The sequence below is a fragment of the Canis lupus genome, chromosome 16, assembly GCF_003254725.2.
Source record: "Canis lupus dingo isolate Sandy chromosome 16, ASM325472v2, whole genome shotgun sequence".
Taxonomy (NCBI): domain Eukaryota; kingdom Metazoa; phylum Chordata; class Mammalia; order Carnivora; family Canidae; genus Canis; species Canis lupus.
Window position 1 is genome coordinate 9055669 of NC_064258.1, and position 17754 is coordinate 9073422.

Genomic DNA, 17754 nt, shown 5'->3' on the forward strand with positions numbered 1-17754 from the left:
GGGGTTCTAATTCAAGAGACATTTTATGGTGTGGAGAAGGGGACCAATATAATCAAAATGATACTTGAACAAGGTAATTTTTTCTGGCCTGGATATAATAGTAGAATGAGGCAGCCAGAGGGTGAGCCATACTGGGAGGCCGTGTGCTGCAGGGGAAGGTGTGAGCACCGTGGAGATGCAACTGGGCCTTTTGTTGGGGTCACATAGGAGAACATGTGTAGAGCACTTATCAGCATGCCTGACCCAGGGGTTCAATACGTGTTCCCTTTCGCTTTCCTCCCCACACCTTATGGCCATCAGGAAGGCTTGCAGGGGTTGGCAATACCGTATTTATCCTGATTTTCTGAAGAATCTCTTCTTTATACGGGCTCTCTCACAGTGAGGTCGGTATCTCAAGGATCTTACCGGGCACAGTATAAACCCAGTGGGATCTGCACACAGTAGTATCAACCTTTGACAAGAGGAAACAGGCCGAGAGCAGTGAAGAGGCTGCCCTGGTGTCAACCTAGAGAGAAGGGAGGAGGCAGGGCTAGCGTGTGCACAGAAGGCTCAGAACCCCGAACCCCTGAGGCAGGGAGCTTCCCTGGGCTGCGCTAGCAGGTGGAGCTCCAGGGGTAGTGGTTGCAGCAAGGCTGTCAGAGCCACTAACCTCCCCCAGACCCACCTGTAAGGGAGCTGCTGAGTGGTGGTTCTCCTGGGTCCTGGCAGCCCACAGTGCCTCACTGAGCTCATTGGGAGGGAGTATCTCCCCCTTCCCCAAGGAAAGCAAGGTCCCATGCCTTCAGCTCCAGCGCTTAGTCTTCTCCTAGGAAGGTGTTCATCATGTTTCCCTGAGAAAGTTTGCAGCTTGTCATCATGAGCTACTTATTAACAAAAACAGAGAAGTCACAAAAGAGAAACCAGTACAACCATGGTGAGTTTCAGAGTACTGTCTAGCTATTAAGCAGCTTTTTTTTTTTTAATTCTAATCCTCCAGGTACAGTTCAGAGTCTGAGTCGTGTCGTCCCCCCCCCCCGGCACTGACATGACCAGAACTTGCAGCCAGAGGCCCTGGGGAAGGCCTGGCTGGGACCCTTGGCATGAGGCCTCTCGGGCAGGGATTCCATGGGTCCCAGGGACCTGGAGGATGGTCAGAAGAGCATGGGGCCCAGCCCATGAGATGAGCACGATGCGTCCCTCCCCCTGTCTGCGGGCAGTGCCGATAAGGGGACTTCTTGCTGTAAAATCTGAGGCAACGAAAGCAACCTGAAATGTTTCCTGTTTATACAAGCCAGGGCTGGTGATTGCTTCATGGATATTTGGCTTTCCTTTTTCTCCCTCCTCAGCCTGGATCTTACATGCTGGTTGCTCCATAAAGCATAGTGGGTGAAACTGACCCATTTCCTGTTGCTTGCTAAGGTAGCTCAATAACCAGTATGTCCCTCCCACAGTGAAACTTGACAGAGAGCCTAGTAAATCCTACAGCTTTTCTGTTTCGTCTGTCTGAGCCCTTGAGGTGCACAGGCTCTCCTCTCCTTCCTTGATGTCATCTTACCTCTCTGCTTCCACCTACTTATTACTTCCCACTCATCTGTCCACAGCCAGGCTCCTTTACCTACCTACCTGTTTGTTCTTTGTGTACCTTGGCTATGCATTCGCCTTGATATACTTGTTGGTGCGAGGGTCTAAGTGGAGGGACATGTGGAACCCTCCTGGTCCACTTGTGTCGGGCACTGTTGGGAGAAGTGGCTCTCCGACTCTGGCATCCTCAGTCACCTGGAAGGCTTGTTAAAACTCATCAGTAGGCCCCACCCTCAGAGTTTCTGTTTCAGTAGGTCTGGGGTGGGGCTCGAGAATTTGCATTTCTAATTGAGAACCCCTGTTTTAGAATGAATGTACTCAGAATGAAAAATCAGGACCTGTTTAAAATAAGATGGTAGTTGTTTTGATGACAACTTCCCTTGAACAAGTGAGAGTCAGAGACCCGACATTAGCATTATTTTCAGTTCTACTGCTTTTTCGTGGCCGTAACTTCCTGAAGCCATAGGACAACGTACAGATCCAGTCCCTTGGCCTTCCTGCCTCTGACTGCAAGAGAAAAGAGGCCCCATTTTAAAACTCCAGGGTGTGACCTACTGTCTCTTCTTCTACAAGAGTTAGCCAGTCTGTAGTTCATCTAGTTTGGCCCTGGGGTCCCAGAGTAGACTGGGCAGGCGTCATTTGTGGGATGATAATATATTTCCATTCACTAACAGAGCTCTATGATCTTCTTTGTTTGTACAAGAGGACATTGAGGCTTAGAGATGTTAAATAATGTGTCTCAGGTCTCATAAGCAACTGGTAGAGCCAGGGCTTGCACTCCACCTGATAACTAGAGCATGCTCTTGTCTTGACCGGCAGCCCAGCCTGTGCCTCACAGGTGATTTGAAGTGGTCCATGCACCACACAACGAGATACACCACGAGGATCCCTGGAGAAGGGGTAGCCACAGTGGAGGCAGATGGTTCTAGAGTGTTAATGTCACACACACCTTCCCGAGGCTCTGCTGTCCCATTTGCCTCCTCTTCATCAACCAGGATCATGTTGACATGATGATCTAGTGTTTAGTCTGCTGGTTGGCCTATAGGATGGATATAATAAAAGGCAGCCAAGACATGAACCCCCTTTGAGCAGCAAAACAGATAAAACATCTGAGAACAATCTTACTGAGACCTCTAAGAAAAAAGTGTGATGAAAAGATGAAAACAACAGCTAATGCCTGTCAAGCCCTAGCTGTTGCTGGTTCTGTTGTAAGGTTTCACATGTGTTAACTCATTGAATCCTTGAAGCAGTGCTGTAGGGTAGGTTCTGCTGCCACTGTGATATTCAGAAGCACAGAAAGTTTCCATGGCTTGAGAATCCCACAGCTGACCCTGACCCCAGGCACTGTGGACCCAGAGCTCACACCCCTCACCACAAGGCAGGAAGTCCTTCCCAACCCCTTCCTAGAAGAGGGAGTAAAATTTGGAAATACGGTCTTCTCTGGTTTTTCTCTAAATGTAGATGTTCTTTGTTTCACTCAAAAATCTACATATATGTCTTAAAATTTGAGAAACTGACTTCTACTGGTCTTGAAGGATGAGGTGGTAGGCACAGAGCAGTCAGGCCTGAAAGAGAAGAGGAGCAAAGGGACTAGCTCTCCCATGTGTTAAAACCATAAAGCATCAAATTTGGCACGAAATTTGACAGACCCATCAGTGGGGCAGAATGCATGAGCCAGATTTAAGGCCCTGTTGTCTGTGAACATTTAATAGATGATGAAGGAGGTGCCATGAAGCAGTGGGCGAAAGGAAACCTGATTTAACAAATGGGAGTGGGACCATATGATAGCAATTTGAAAAATCTCAACGGAGATTCTCACCTCACATCATTATACCAACATAAATTCTATGTGATTAAAATGTTAAATTCAACAAAAATCTGTTGAGCACGTTCAACATGCCAGGTACTGTTCTAGATGCTGCTGGGTGTACTGCAATGCAAAAACAGGCCAAAAACCCCTACCTGAAGCAGTGTGCATTTGAGCAAGTAAAGGGAAGTAATCCTTTTTGTTTGTTTGTTTTTGTTTTTTAAAGCTTGAAAGAGCTAGAAGCGGGTATTTATCAAACCTCTGAAGGAGTTGAAATTTCTAAGCTTAGAATGTGTGGAAGAAATTATAGAGGAAAACATCAATAGTTTTATCAGTGTAACATTCCCCAAATGTTAAGGTTATTTCTGGGTTTACTATCACAAGATACTAGAATTAGTAAGTCAAAGGGTATGAACATTTATTGGGCTCTAGATGATGTTCCTCCCAAAGTATTTATATATTAAATAAATCAAACCACCTAAAGCCTTAAGTTTACCTAGACCTTTTCATTCAGGAAGGAAATGTTCCCCACTGCTCTAGGGACTGGGTCCTCTCTCCTCATTTCCAAGGGCTTCGGTGCCATCTACATGTATCAGTAACTCCCAAACTTCTATCTCTACCTATAGTTATATTTTGAGTTCCAAAGTCGTAGAGCCAACAGTCTATTTGCCATCACTATTTGGATGTCCCACAGGTACCACATTTAACGTGTACAAAGAAAAACTCTTGGTCAACCCTCTGAAATACGTGCCTTTTCCACAATTCTTCATTTCCATAAATGGCATCATCTTCCACCCAGTAGTTGACACCAGAAACCTGGGAGTCATTCTTGACTTCATTTTACTTCACATTTAATCCATCACCAAGTTTTATTGATTTTTGCCTCCCAAATATAGCTATTCTTGTTTCTTGCCAGAGTTATGTTCTGTAAAGCTGCCACAAATACTGAATTAGCAAATACTGAACCAGTGCTCCTAAGTTAGCATCCCGCAAGCCTCTGGTCACTTTCGTCAGCCTATCAATACATAACCTTGTCTATGTGTGCTTCTCTAAAGACACCTTCTTTAGTATATATTGTTAATTTATTAACATTGAACTCACAGGGTAGAACATTATTTGCTCATGCTTGAACGAAGCTTACCAGCACAAATAGTTTCTCTGTAAGGTACATCACAGCCTTTTTGCATTAAAAAACCCTAGACAATCCTTTACCACTATGCTTGGGGGCCATTTTTAAATCTCCAATAAAAACCACAAAAAAATGCAAACAACATGGTACTAAAGGGTGAGTGGAAAGTGTACTTGTACAAGAACAGAACCCAGAAGGCAAGCATGGCCTCGTTTGACCTCAGCTGGGAACACATGCATCATGCATGTCTGGGAAAGACTGTGAGAGCACCCTCTGAGTACTGATTTTGGGATTACAAATAAATTCTAGTGAGTTGGTGAATTTGCAGATACGGAGTCCTTGGATAATGAAGAAGACCCACCTGTATATGGTAAACCTATCCATTTCTCCCTATACTGCCATCCCCTGGCCCATTGGTCAGCAAACTCATTCTGAAAAGGGCCAGATAGTAGGTACAGTTGACCCTCGAGCAACATGAGGTTAGGGACATTAAAACACAGAGTAGAAAATCCATGTATAGCTTTTGACTCCCCCCAAACTGTTAATACTTTGCTATTGACTGGAAGCTTACTTATAAACAGTTGATTAACATATTTTGTATATGTGTTATATGTTGTCTACTTACAATAGATAAGCTAGAGAAGAGAAAATTATTAAGATCATAAGGAAGAGGAAATACATTTTCCAGACAATGTAAAAAAACTCGCATACAAGTAAGTATGCGAGTAGGGTTCAAACCTGTGTTGCTCAAGGGTCAACTGTGTCTTAGGCTTTGCCGGCCAGATGGTCTGCATGACAGCTGCTCAGCTCTGCATTTGTGAAAGCAGCTGTAGACACATAAATGGGTGGGTGGGACTGTGTTCCAATAAAACTTTATTTACAAAACAGACTTTGGCTGGGTTGGCCCCCAGACCCTGCCAGCATCATCTAACCCACCACAGTGCCTTATCTGGACTGTCTTCCTGACCTGCCTATCCCCCATGGCCATTCTTGAACCTCTTGCCAATATCCATTTTATGTGTAAGTTGGATCTGATTCCTCTCCCACTTCAGATGTCCAAACACTTCCATCACACTTCAGATAAAATCCAGAATCTTGACTCTCATGGCTATACCAGGGTCCCTTGCTGATTCGCCCAATCTCATTTTATGCCAGGCTTCCCCACTCTGCCCTGTCCAGGCCTCTTCTGGGTCTGTGACTGTTTGCTGCTTGGAATCCTCTCCTGCCTCTTGCCTGACTAACTGCTCCTCACTCTGCAGTCATACCCAAAATGTTGCTTCCTCCTGTGTGAATTAGAGGGGTATCCCTCTTCTGATCTCAAGACACCCTGTTCTTTTCCTTCACAGAACTTAGAATTTTCGGGTACCTGTTTATTCAGGTTTGTCTTCCACCTGTTTCCCCCGTTGGACTGCAGTCTCTGTGAGGGTAAGAACACATCTTGGTGTGTCTGTTCTCTGCTCAAGGGCTCTTCACACCCATTGCACACACTTCCTAAGACTTGCTAAATCAATGAATGATTGTATGTATAGCACAGTTTCTGTTCACACAGACTTTTGTTGAAGCTACAATATAGAGACCTAAAAAAGTCACCCTTTTTAGAGCATACAGTATATCTTCTAAGATTGAGTGATGGTTGAAAAGTCACCCTGAGAAGTGGACTTGTAAATGGGTGTGAATGTGTCATTATTGTCCAAGGGTGTGTTCTGCCAACAGGTATATCCAGTCCCGTGTTTTCTCCCTGGGACTTGAGTGCTGTGTAAAGTCCTGCTGGGCTCCCTTTGCTCCTGGAGAATTTTTGAATTCTGCTGGTAATGTTTTCTCACAGGGAAGTGGGGATCAAGTGTGCTTGAGGAGGCATTTGGCACTTTTTTTAAAGACTGACTATGTGGTATTAGTCTGGGGAAGAAATCTTTGATTTGTCAGAGAATCATTTTAGCAATGAAATTCCGAATTAAAGATTGTTCCCCAGTCATTCCAGGAATCCTGCATGCTAGATAGAGATGGGCAGACAACATATTTTGGAAAGATAAATACATCATTTCTTAGATGGCCTTTTGTAGATTAGCGTGGTGAGATTTCAAGTCTATTTAACTTCTTTTTTTGTCTAAGATTTTATTTATTTGTTTGAGAGAGAGTGAGAGAGAGCGAGAGAAAGCACAAGCAGGGGGAGGGCAGAGGGAGAAGCAGATTCCCCACTGAAGCAGGGAGCGCGAGGCAGAGCTCGATCCCAGAACCCCAAGATCATGACCTGAGCTGAAGAGATGCCCAACTGCCGGAGTGACCCAGGCACCTGTAATTTTTTTTTTTTCAAATGTATTATAGAAATACTACTTGTGGAAAAAGAAAGTATAGGCAAGTAAAACACACACACTGAGATTACCACTGCTGTATCTTGCAGGTTTTTTCCTATGCATATACATGTACAAATACTTTTTTAGAAAAGCCAAGGTTAGTTATATTAACTATTTTTTTCAGTGAATAGTTTCCAGCCTTGTATTTCAGTTAAGTTCATTTTATTTAATTCCTTGTCCATATTCAGATGTCCTTAGCTGGCCCCCAAATGTCCTTTGAAGCTGGTTTGTTGAAATCAGTATCTAATTGGGGCCCATGCAGTATGTCTGGTTATAACTTCCTTTTGGTCTCTGAATCTGGCAAAGTCTCTCCTTGAAGAAATGGGCAGTTACCTTCTTACTTTTCCATCTGTGGGTTGCTGCTGCCCTTTTTTTTTTTTTTTTTAAGATTGATTTATTTGAGATCTCAAGAGAGGGCAGGAGCAGGAGGGCTAGAGGAAGAGAGAATCTAAAGCAGACTCCCCACTGAGCATAGAGCCTGACACAGGGCTCGATCTCACCACCCTGAGATCATGACCTCAGCCAAAACCAAGAGTCGGATGCTTAACCGACTGTGCCACCCAGGTACCCCTGTGGGCTTGTTTCTTTAGGACAGTGCTGGGCTTGCTTCTCCATCTCCCGTATTTGCTTTATCTAAAGGTTTCATGGGTTCAGGTTCACCATTTTATGCTAGAATCCCTGAAGGTGATTCTGTGCACTTTATTTACCTTCCACTGAACTACTATTAGTGAAGCTAAGATTGGCCCCCAGGGTTAGGTTTGTGATAACCCCAAACCCTTCACTGTCCAGTTCCATTTTTCCTTTTGATGCCAAAAGTGATCTGTGGTGTAACTTTGGTATAGAGACTATTTACCAAATGGTTGTAGTACTTGTAGTACCATATGAGTCTTGCCATCATCATACATTCATTAGGTTTTGTGAAATGATGTCTTTGTAGAGCTCTCATCTTTGGGGGCTGTCTGGTTACCCTGAAATAATAGTTCTAATAGGAAAGGCAGGATCTTTGCTAATCTTCTTTCCTTAATTTTCAAGGAAAGGAGTTGTGTAGTAGCTTTTTCAAATGGTGAAGAAATTAGGTTTTTTTTTTTTTTTTTCTGTCTTTATCATTGTACAGGCATGGGTTTTTATTGATTTGGTTGTTTTAATTGTTAATCTTTTTGTTATATCTTCAAGCAGTGAGGCCCCTTCTGGTAGCTACTATGTTTTGACAGGCCCTTCATAAGCCTGAAAAGCTTTCTTACTAAATGCAAGATGCCCCAGGCTCATCTTGGACTTTTCAGTGGTCTCAGACAGTGGTTTTAGAGACCACAGTTCAAGCATTAGGAGTGGTATTGCTATAGAGGTGACTTATTTTGAAAATTTAGTTTCAGAAACTAGATTTTTTGGTTTCACAGAACTAAAAGATACATATTGTTAAAAGTTTTGATGGACATTTGCCTGTGCTTTCACTCAATTTTGTCATTGTAAATCCTTTTTGTTCTACAGAAAAATCTTTATTTCTTGTTTACCTTATAAGAATAAAGTTCGGAATACCAATGCCTATATTATTACAAACACCAGAAACTACAAAGGAGAATTTAACACATCTTTGTCATTTTTGTTGTCCTTAGAATGTGTCCACCTAAGGATGTGCAATTAAAAACTGTGTTCTAAAGTACCTAAAAATAAATTCTTCCTCGGGGTGATTGTGTCTTCAGTTTGACATATGTTAGATTCATTTCTTCTCATATCTTTTTGGTTTAAGAAATTTTTTAATTTAGCTTTTTTGGGATAGGGAATGCATTTATATGACTCAGAGGTCAAAACTATGTAGATATTAAATCTAGATGAAAGGTATATAGGGATTTATTATTTTCTCTATATTTCTTATGTTTGTAAGTTAAAATAATTAAACTACAGTAGTCTCCCCATATCTGCAGGTGATATGTTCCCAGTCCCCCAGTGGATGCCTGAAACTATAAATAGTGCTAAACCCTATATGTGCTACATTTTATGATATATCCCTATCGTAAAGCTTAATTCATAAATTAAGCACAGCAAAAGAGTAACAGCAGTTATGACAGTTATAACAATGTACTGTAATAAAAGTTATGTGAATGTGGTCTCTCTTTCCCAAAATATCTTATGTACTGTACTCACCTTGTGATGTGAGATGATAAAATGCCTGGGTGATGCGATGAAGGTGAGGTAAGTGACGTAGGCATGGCTACATAGCGTCAGGCTGTTTTTGACCTTCTGACATTACGTCAAAAGGAAGATTATCTGCTGCTTTACTGCAGTTGACCTTGGGTAACTAAAACCAGGGAAAGTGAAATCATGGATGGGGGAAGGAGGGGACAACTGTATATAGAAAGATATGCACAGTGAGCCCTTGCTTTGTTCCCTCATATAACCATCGCTGTCAATGTCTTGTTAATTAAGTCTTTCATTTTGTAGATTCAAATTATGTGTGTGTATACATATTCTTATTCTCCTTTGTTTATGCAAAAGGTGATGTACCTTATATATTCTACATCTTAACTTTTTTCTTTTAATAATGTATTCTAGCTTTCTCTCCCTATTAGTATGCAGAGATTATCTTCAGTCTTTTTTATGGTTACAAAGTACTCCATTTTATTGACATACTGTGGTTTATGGAATATTAACATAATCTTGGATTGTAACCACTCCTCTGCTATTGTAATGGATAAGCTTATATATGTGTCATTTGATATTCCTGTAGGTGTATCTCTGGCATATAATCCTATAAGTGGGATTGGATGGCCAACGGGGGAGTATGTCTTGTAATTTTTTTAGAGATATTGATAAATTCCTCCTGTTAAGATTAGTACTATATTTCACTCAAATAAACAATAAAAGAATGTGCCTTTTTCCCTAGAGTTTTTCCTACAGAATCTGTTGTCAGACTTTTGTGGATTTTTGCTGATAGGTGAGAAATGATATTTTGATGTAGTTTTAATTTACATTTCTTTTATAAGTAAGGTGGAGCATTTTTTTCATTTATGTAAATGTCATCATATATATGTTATTTTGAACTGTGTTTTGAACTTTATCCATTTTCCTACTGTGTTGCTCATCTTCTTTATTTCTAAGAGCTCTTTGTATATTATATTGCCTGTGATATGAGTTGCAAATATTTTTTTCCAGTTGGCTGTGTGTGTTTTGATTCCTTATGGTGGTGACTTTACCCTTCAAAAGTCTGTTTAATTTTATGAAATGAAATTTATGTTTTTGTTTACAGCTTTTGTATTTTGAGTCAGAATCAGAAAGACATTTCCTATTTTAGGTTGTTAAGTTCCTTCTGGCACTTTTGTCATTTCATCTTTTCCACTTACATCTTGGTTCATGTTCTCTTTAAAAACTAGAGTATGTTCTGAGGTTTGGAGCCAACTTTGTTTTTTAATACTCAGTTATCCCAATACCATTTACTGAAAAGCTTGTGTTTTTCCCATAGTACCCATAGTATTAAATTCCTGTAGGCATGGGGTCTGTTTCTAGACTATACTTTTCCTTTGGTTGGTCTGTTGTCCATTATTGAGGTGTATGCTTTTATTTAATATCTGAAGGATATGGAAGTTCTTCCCCATTACTCTTCCTTTTCAGAATTTTCCTGGCTCTCCTCCCTGATTTCTTTTTTCTTTTCTTTTTTTTCCATATGAATTTGAGAAATCCACAGGTCTTGATTTCAGAAAAACCTGTTGGCATTTCTGTATGGGATCACATACAGATAAATTATAAGATCGAGTCTTCTCATCTAAGATCGGGTTTTCTTTCCATGTGTTCTTTTTGTTTGTACTTTCATAATTTTTTTTTAAAGATTTTATTTATTCATGAGAGACACAGAGAGAGAGAGGCAGAGACATAGGCAGTGGGAGAAGCAGGCTCCCTGCAGGGAGCCCAATGTGGGACTCAATCCCGGGACTCCAGGATCATGCTCTGGGCTGAAGGCAGATGCCACACCACTGAGCCATCCAGGGATCCTCTGTACTTTCATAATGTTTAAAGTTCTTTGTGTAGAGCTTATGTAGAGATCTCAAATTTATACTTATAAACAAAGTCATTGTCTTCTAACTGGTCGTTTGCATCTATGAGGACTGTTGATTTCCATGCATATTTTTAAAGCAGCTTTATTGAGGTATAATTCACTCATTTAAAGGGTAAAATTCAGTAGCTTTTAGGACTTTAACAGAATTGTACAGTCCAACTGTACAGTCCTCCCCACTATCCAATTTTATTTTTTATTTTTATGTTTTTTAAAGATTTCATTTATTCATGATTTCATTTATTCATTTCACAGAGAGAGAAAGGCAGAGAGACATAGGCAGAGGGAGAAGCAGGCTCCATGCAGGGAGCCCAATGTGGGACTCGATCCCAGGACTCCAGGATCCCAGGACTCCAGATGCTGAGCCACCCAGGCATCCCCCCACTATCCAATTTTATAACATTTTCACAACCCAGATGGAAATCCTGCACCCACTGATAATCATTCCCCTGTCCTACCTTCTCTTCATTCCCTGGAAACCACTAATCTCCTTTCTATTCTACAATTTCCTATAAATGGCGTCATGCAACATGTGGTTATTTACAATTGGCAGCTTTTACTTATCGTAATGTTTTCAAGGTTCATCCAGGTTGTGGCAGGTGTCTGTCTTTCTAATCATAGCCCTTCCTTGTGGATGTGAAGCAGTATCTTGTTGTGGCTCTGATTTGCTGGTTTCTTTTCTTTTTTTTTTTTTTTTTTTTTTTGCTGGTTTCTTTATATATTTAGTTTCCTTTTGCCAACACCACCCTCCCTTCCCCCACCAGTGAGACATCATGAGGACAGGGAGTAGTAGGCTTTCACTACTAAATCCCCAGTGTCTACCATAATGCCTGGCAAATATTTGAAATTTAGTAAAGTCTTATTTAATGAATGATTGGCTCTATTATATTTCTGGGCCACTTCTACTTTTTAAAGTTAAAATGTGATTTAGCACATATAAATTAAATTTTATTTTACCGTGGGCAAAATATAATTAGAGGGTGGTTTTCCCCCCTCTGGGAAAGTCATGTGTTAATCCAACAGCCCAGTAAAGACAGTTTTGTATGATACATGGTTTGTGATGATGAGCATTAATTTTTCTTGCATTAGAATGAATGAGAGTTGCTGGTACATATGTCTAAGAGGCTCATTATCTTTTCAGGAGGATGATTTTAAGCTGTAGATTCTGTTGTTATTGGAGACTATTTAGCAACATATAAAAAATGAAGATAAGAACTTAGGTAAAGGTGTTCTGGGCCTGGGAACAGGGTATTTTGAATGAGACCAATCAGTTCACATATATTTGAGAAGTCCTAAGTTTACCAAGAGCTGTGTTTTAGAATTTCCTTTAGAAGGTGGCTACATAGACACAGATCACATTTAACAATAGAAAAAAGTGATATTGATTAAGATTAAGGTCTCAAGCTAGCCTTAGAGAATATTTAGCAGCATAGGAACTCTGGGGTAGCTCAGGCTGTTGCGCATCCATCTGACTCCTGGTTTCAGCTCAGGTCATGATCTCAGGGTTTTGGGATCAAGCTCTGCCTTGGGCGCCTCAGTCAGCAGGGAGTCTGCTGGAGATTCTTTCCCTCTTCATCTGCCCATCCCTCCCCTCTCTCAAAATGAATCTTTTAAAAAAAAATAAATACTTAACAGCATAGCTGATGAATGTGTAGGGTAAGGGGTATAAGGGAAATCTCTGTACCTTCTCATTTTTGCTGTGAACCTAATGCCTATATTAAATTTTTTTTAAAAGAGAAGATAACCAAAATAAGTATTTTTTTTACAGGAAAAGGGAAATAATTAAATGACAGAAAAATAATCTTGAATAAGAAATGATTATTTTTTCCTTAATGTCAGTGCGTGAAGAAAGATATTTTAATTATAAAAATAGGTGTGAGAGAGAGAGAGTGTGTGTGTGTGTGTGTATGCATATGTGTGTTTGCTGGAGACTTGGGGAGGCTGACAGTCCTGAATTTTTATATCACCATGATTTTGTTCAAAATATGTGACTTTGAGCATGATTGTTACCCTTAAATTAGGCATGTTTGGGTTGGGGGTAAGAGGGAGAGACAGATGGACTAATTCACTGAATCATTCCCTCATTCATTGACTGGGACAGATTGATTTTCCTCAAGTGTCTGGGCCTGAGATGGGGAAGGTAGAACAGGGGTCAGAAGCATGTGCATTTGCTGTAAGGAAACATTTGTCTGAAAGGAACTGAGAATTGAACTGTATGAGACAGAAGCAATATCTGAAGGGCAGATGGATTAAGAAAAAAAAAAAAAAAGGAGCTGTGGATCCAACTTGAACCAGTGATTTGAAAGCCACAGGGAGTAGATTTAATCAGACTGTAAAGAACAACATTATAATGCTGAAATCTCCCCACAAATGGCCAGTACTGGAGAACAGTGATTCCTTGGGAGGAATTCAAGATGAGCATCTCTTGCTGGGCCTGCTGGAGAGTAGGGTCCAGGATAAAATGGATGATTGATGAGATGACCTTTAAAATTCCTTCTGACAGAGAACATGGTTGTCCTGATGGGATAGAATGTGACTGAAGGATGTGGTCCCAGCTCTGTTCCTCATGACCTCCATGCAGAAGGATCTGATACACCCAGTTCTGTGTTCTAGCGATGCAAAATGAAGCTTCAGTCCAGGTGTTTCATTTACCCAAAACCAGATGACAGCATTTCTTGAGCACCTAGAATCTGTGCTCCCTGTATGGTGGGAGAGACTTAGGTAAAAGAACTATTGTTGAAATGGTTCTGAAATTAATAGACCAGGGCCTGATGGGCCCTCTCTTCTCCCAGCCCTTCAGTTGGGGCCTGAGTGTTGAGCAGCTTTTCCCCCCACTTCCTAAGGGTGCCACCCAGGGACAGGCCAGTTCAGATGATGGGCCTCGGAGCTCACTTGGAACAGGTCACAGCCTGAGGCCTGGGCCCGTCCCCTCTTCCCATTTCTGCCTCTGGCTCCCGTCTTTGAAGTCAGGTTGCAGCCCAACGGGCAGTGCTGTCGCCCTCCTGCTCCTTGGTTATTCAGTGCAACCTTTAGTCTAGGAAGAGTGCCAATCTTCATTTCCAAGAATCATATCTCCCTAAATGGGGCAATCTGCTTTAAATGCCTTCTCCACTGGCGCCTTCCCCATCTCACGATTGGCATCATTAAAGGAACAGGCTCACCCTTTAACTGCTTGTACCTTGCTGGATCGGGGCGGGGGCCGGGGCCCGTGTTGGGTGTGTGCATGCACACATGCACAAATACCCCGTCCTTTGGTCCTCCAAGTGATCGTTTGCAGAAGCGCTAGGAGTCATAGACAGGAGTGCCTGGCTGGCTCCGTCAGTAAGACACATGACTCTTGATCTCAGGGTTGTGATTTTGAGCCCCACGTTGGGTGTAGAGATAACTTAAAAATAAAATCTTAAAACAGACATAAGTTTTACTTTTACAACTTTCCCTGTTGTGCTCAACCAGAAAAAAAAAATGTTTTTTAAAGCAGGCTTGCTACTATATGCACAAGGCTTTTGGTATCTTGCAGGAACAGATGCATGGTGAGCCAAGAGCTCCTCTCTGTGTGTTGCCCCAAGTCGGAATGTGCTTTAGCACTCACGACATTTGGTATCTTTCTCCACTGGTCCTTCCCCTTTTCCTCTCGCACGTCCCAGCCTCAGGTGAGTGCCACGGCTGGGCTCCGAGAACAGTGTGAGATGTGGCAAGTCTGCCCGAAATGGAGTAGAAAACATGACCATGCCCCTGGGTCACTGTAAAGGCGAGCAGAAGATCCCTGAGACACATGCCCCCCTGGGCCCTCCTGCGCGTAGGTAGAGATGCCCCCTTGTGGGACGCGCCCTTGGAGTTAGTTTCCAGGTTGTGAGGACACACCTGTGCTCCTGTCTGCCTCATCTGTCACCCAGGCCCCCTTCGGGACAGAATCCGAGGTGCCGAAGTGCAGGCTTCAAGGGTGGTGTCAGACTAATTGGAAGTGGGGACGTTTGCAGTCCGGCTGGAGGGTTGGCGAGGGGATCCCCCCCATACGTCAGCAGAGCAGGTGCAGCCGCTCCTCCACGCGCGTGGGCACAGTTGGTTGTTTTTGTTTCTGCTGCGAGGACATAGAGGTCAGTGAGAAACAGGCTTTGCTTTATAGGAGGTGACTTTGGAGAATGCTGTCCTCAAAAGCAAAAGAAGCCTACAGATGTGAGGACTGAGGGAATATTGAGTGTAGGGGTCCTAACCTCAAGAAATTAGCTTTGGGTGCTAAATCGGGAAGATTTGGGGTTTTCAGCAGTTCAGAAGTGAGGTGGACGTGATCTGGTGCAGAAGGGAGAGAGGTGAGCGTGGAAGCAAGAGAGCACATGTGCAGAGACCCCGAGGAACGAGGGGGCGCACTGGGAGGCCATGCAGAGCCAGGCCGTCGAGTTACTAGAGGATGAGAGAACATCCTTGTATTTTGCCATGTGCGAGATTTTTCAGAGAGTGGAGGAGAGCTGTGTGAGGGGTTACATTTCAGGTGTCTCCGGGATACCTCGGTGGGTGTCCTGGAGACGGCGAGGGGACCAAGTCTTGCGCGGGACACTGCTGACCTCCGGGTGCAGTGGCAGCAGGGAGGCAGCGAGCAAAGAGACGGAACAGCACTTGGACTTATTCCACCAGAAGAAGATGCGTCCGTGGCGGGGAGGGGGCGGCTGAGCAGGTGGGTCGGAGAACATCTCGAATAGTTTCCATGCGTGTGGGCAGGCCCACGTGTGTCTGGTGTCTCTAAGAGAAAAAGCAGATTGTTGGTGACCCGAGCACGGTTGCATTTTAATGTAGAAGCACCATTACCTGGTCCGGAGAAGACGCAAATGTCCTTTGAAACAGACTAGCAAGCCTTCTTGGGCTTCCTCCTCGCCTCCTTCCCTCGCTCCTCCTTTCTTCTTTTGAGGAAGAACAGGAGCTAGGCCTATGTAGTGGTGGAAAATTTGGTATTTATGGGGAGTCTCTCAAAGCATTTATCTGACATTAACCTCCTGGCCTTCCTGAGGTTCAGGGGAGCCCCTGGAGAGCTGCACTTGGAGGAGCCTTTCGAGGAGTGTTGTTCTTACGGCATCTACCTCCTCCAGCCCTTTGTCATTTCTCGTTTATCCGTGGACCTCCCAAAGTGTGCGGTTTAGTACCTAGCACTTAATGATAGTAAAAATTGGTGTGGTTGGCCCTGCAGAAATCCATGTTTGTCCATCCGTCCGTCCTTCCGTCCATCCAGCCATGCAAATAACCCACTCATCAAACAAGGAAGCCTTCCCTAAAGGCCCCCAGCTGTCTCTTCTCCCTTCTCTTGGGTAAAACTGCTAACAGCCCAGCCCAGATCAGTGCCTCTCAGTCACAGGAGTGCTTAAGCTTAGACCAATCAAGATGGGATCTTGAGCCACTAAGGGGGAAGATGGGAGGTGGTTGGCGGTGGCGGTGGTGGGGCTGGGGGTGACATTTGAATCTAATCAGCATTCTGCCAGAGGAGAAAGCAGGAATGGATGTTAGGAAGGCAACTTACAATGTCAGCTTCAACATATTAATAATTTTCCCTGATTGTATCATATTTTTAAACTATGGGCATTCTCTAAATTTGGGTCTATTTGCTATGGTAATTATTTTCATTGAGTTCTATCCAACTAAGTATTTATACCTCACCTTAGTCTATAAATTATGCTTTATTTTATAGTATAAACACATAAAATAACCATTACACTATAAAAAAGGATTTAAGAACAGGAACAGGAAAAATACAAACATGAAAGTTCAAAAGCAGGAGGAAAAAGTATCAGATATTTAGACAGTGAGAGACCTCTACCTTGCTCTAGCTTAGCCTCATGTCTCTGAGCTTCACTGGGTCAAAGAGAAGGAGAAAATGTGGTCAGTTCAGTAATTCTTGCTGCCAGACAAGGAAGACATCCTGAAACTTTAAGAGAAACAAAGCGTGTTTGTTTATTAACTGTCCTTGTACTATGGGGCTCAAACTCATGACTATGAGATCAAGAGTCTTCTCTACCAACTGAGCCAACCAGAAGCACCCCACTACCACTTTTTTTTTTTTTTTTTGAGAGAGAAAGAGAGAGAATCTTAAGTAGGCTTCATGCCCAGTACAGAGCCCGGCATGGGAGCTCAGTCCCACAACCCTGAGATCATGACCTGAGCTGAAATCAAGAGTGATTTCAAGAAATCAAGAGTGAAATCAAGAGCTGAAATCAAGCATGATCTACCCACGGAGCTACCCAGGTGCCCTAGAGGCACCCCATTTTTAACCTAAATTTTGCATATAGACTTTTTTCATCTAGGAAGAACCAAGTGATATCATGAACAGGGTGTAACATTCCCATAGCAGAGGAACAGCTGGGTTCTTAGAGCTCTTTCTCACAGTTGTCCTGATTGGAAGCTCAAGGCAGAACATCAAAATGCATCCTGGCAAAAGGAATTCTAGCCTCCAAAGGGTGCAGTTTGACGCAATGCTAGAACCCAAAACACCCGGCAGAGCTGCTCGTCTCCATATCCATCAGACAGTCTTCATAAGCGTTACTTCAGGTGTGTGTATATGAATGGATATATGTGTGTATCTGTATATGCTCTCATAATTCTCTCTCTCTCTCTATATATATATATATTTATTTATTTATACTTATATATATGTATATATGTATGTTCAGTGTTATATTCCATTGCTGACCATGCTGTATTCTTTCTTGCTCACTGATTGAGGCTTTAGGAATCGACCTGGTAAGGTTGACATCTTCTGTAGAAATTAAGGACTCTATTTGAAACATTCACAGAGGAGAGTTCTATTTTTGTAAATAGGATAATTGGGTGGAAAACTGTGCTAATATCTATCTTTATTTAACCACTCCCAGGGACAAAGCCTAAC

General features: G+C 42.6%; 1 protein-coding gene across 15 annotated transcripts in view; it reads left to right on the forward strand.

Moving 5' to 3' along the window:
- The window catches only part of HIPK2 (homeodomain interacting protein kinase 2), a 193597-nt gene that overhangs the window by 8248 nt on the left and 167595 nt on the right, over positions 1–17754 (forward strand). Inside the window, exon 2 of one of the 15 annotated variants that reach the window (XM_025434010.3) lies at positions 5843–5921. The exons of the other annotated variants lie outside the window; for them this stretch is intronic. The gene's annotated coding sequence lies outside the window, so the exon portion shown is untranslated. The remainder of the gene's footprint in view (positions 1–5842; positions 5922–17754) is intronic. 15 annotated transcript variants of the gene reach the window in all.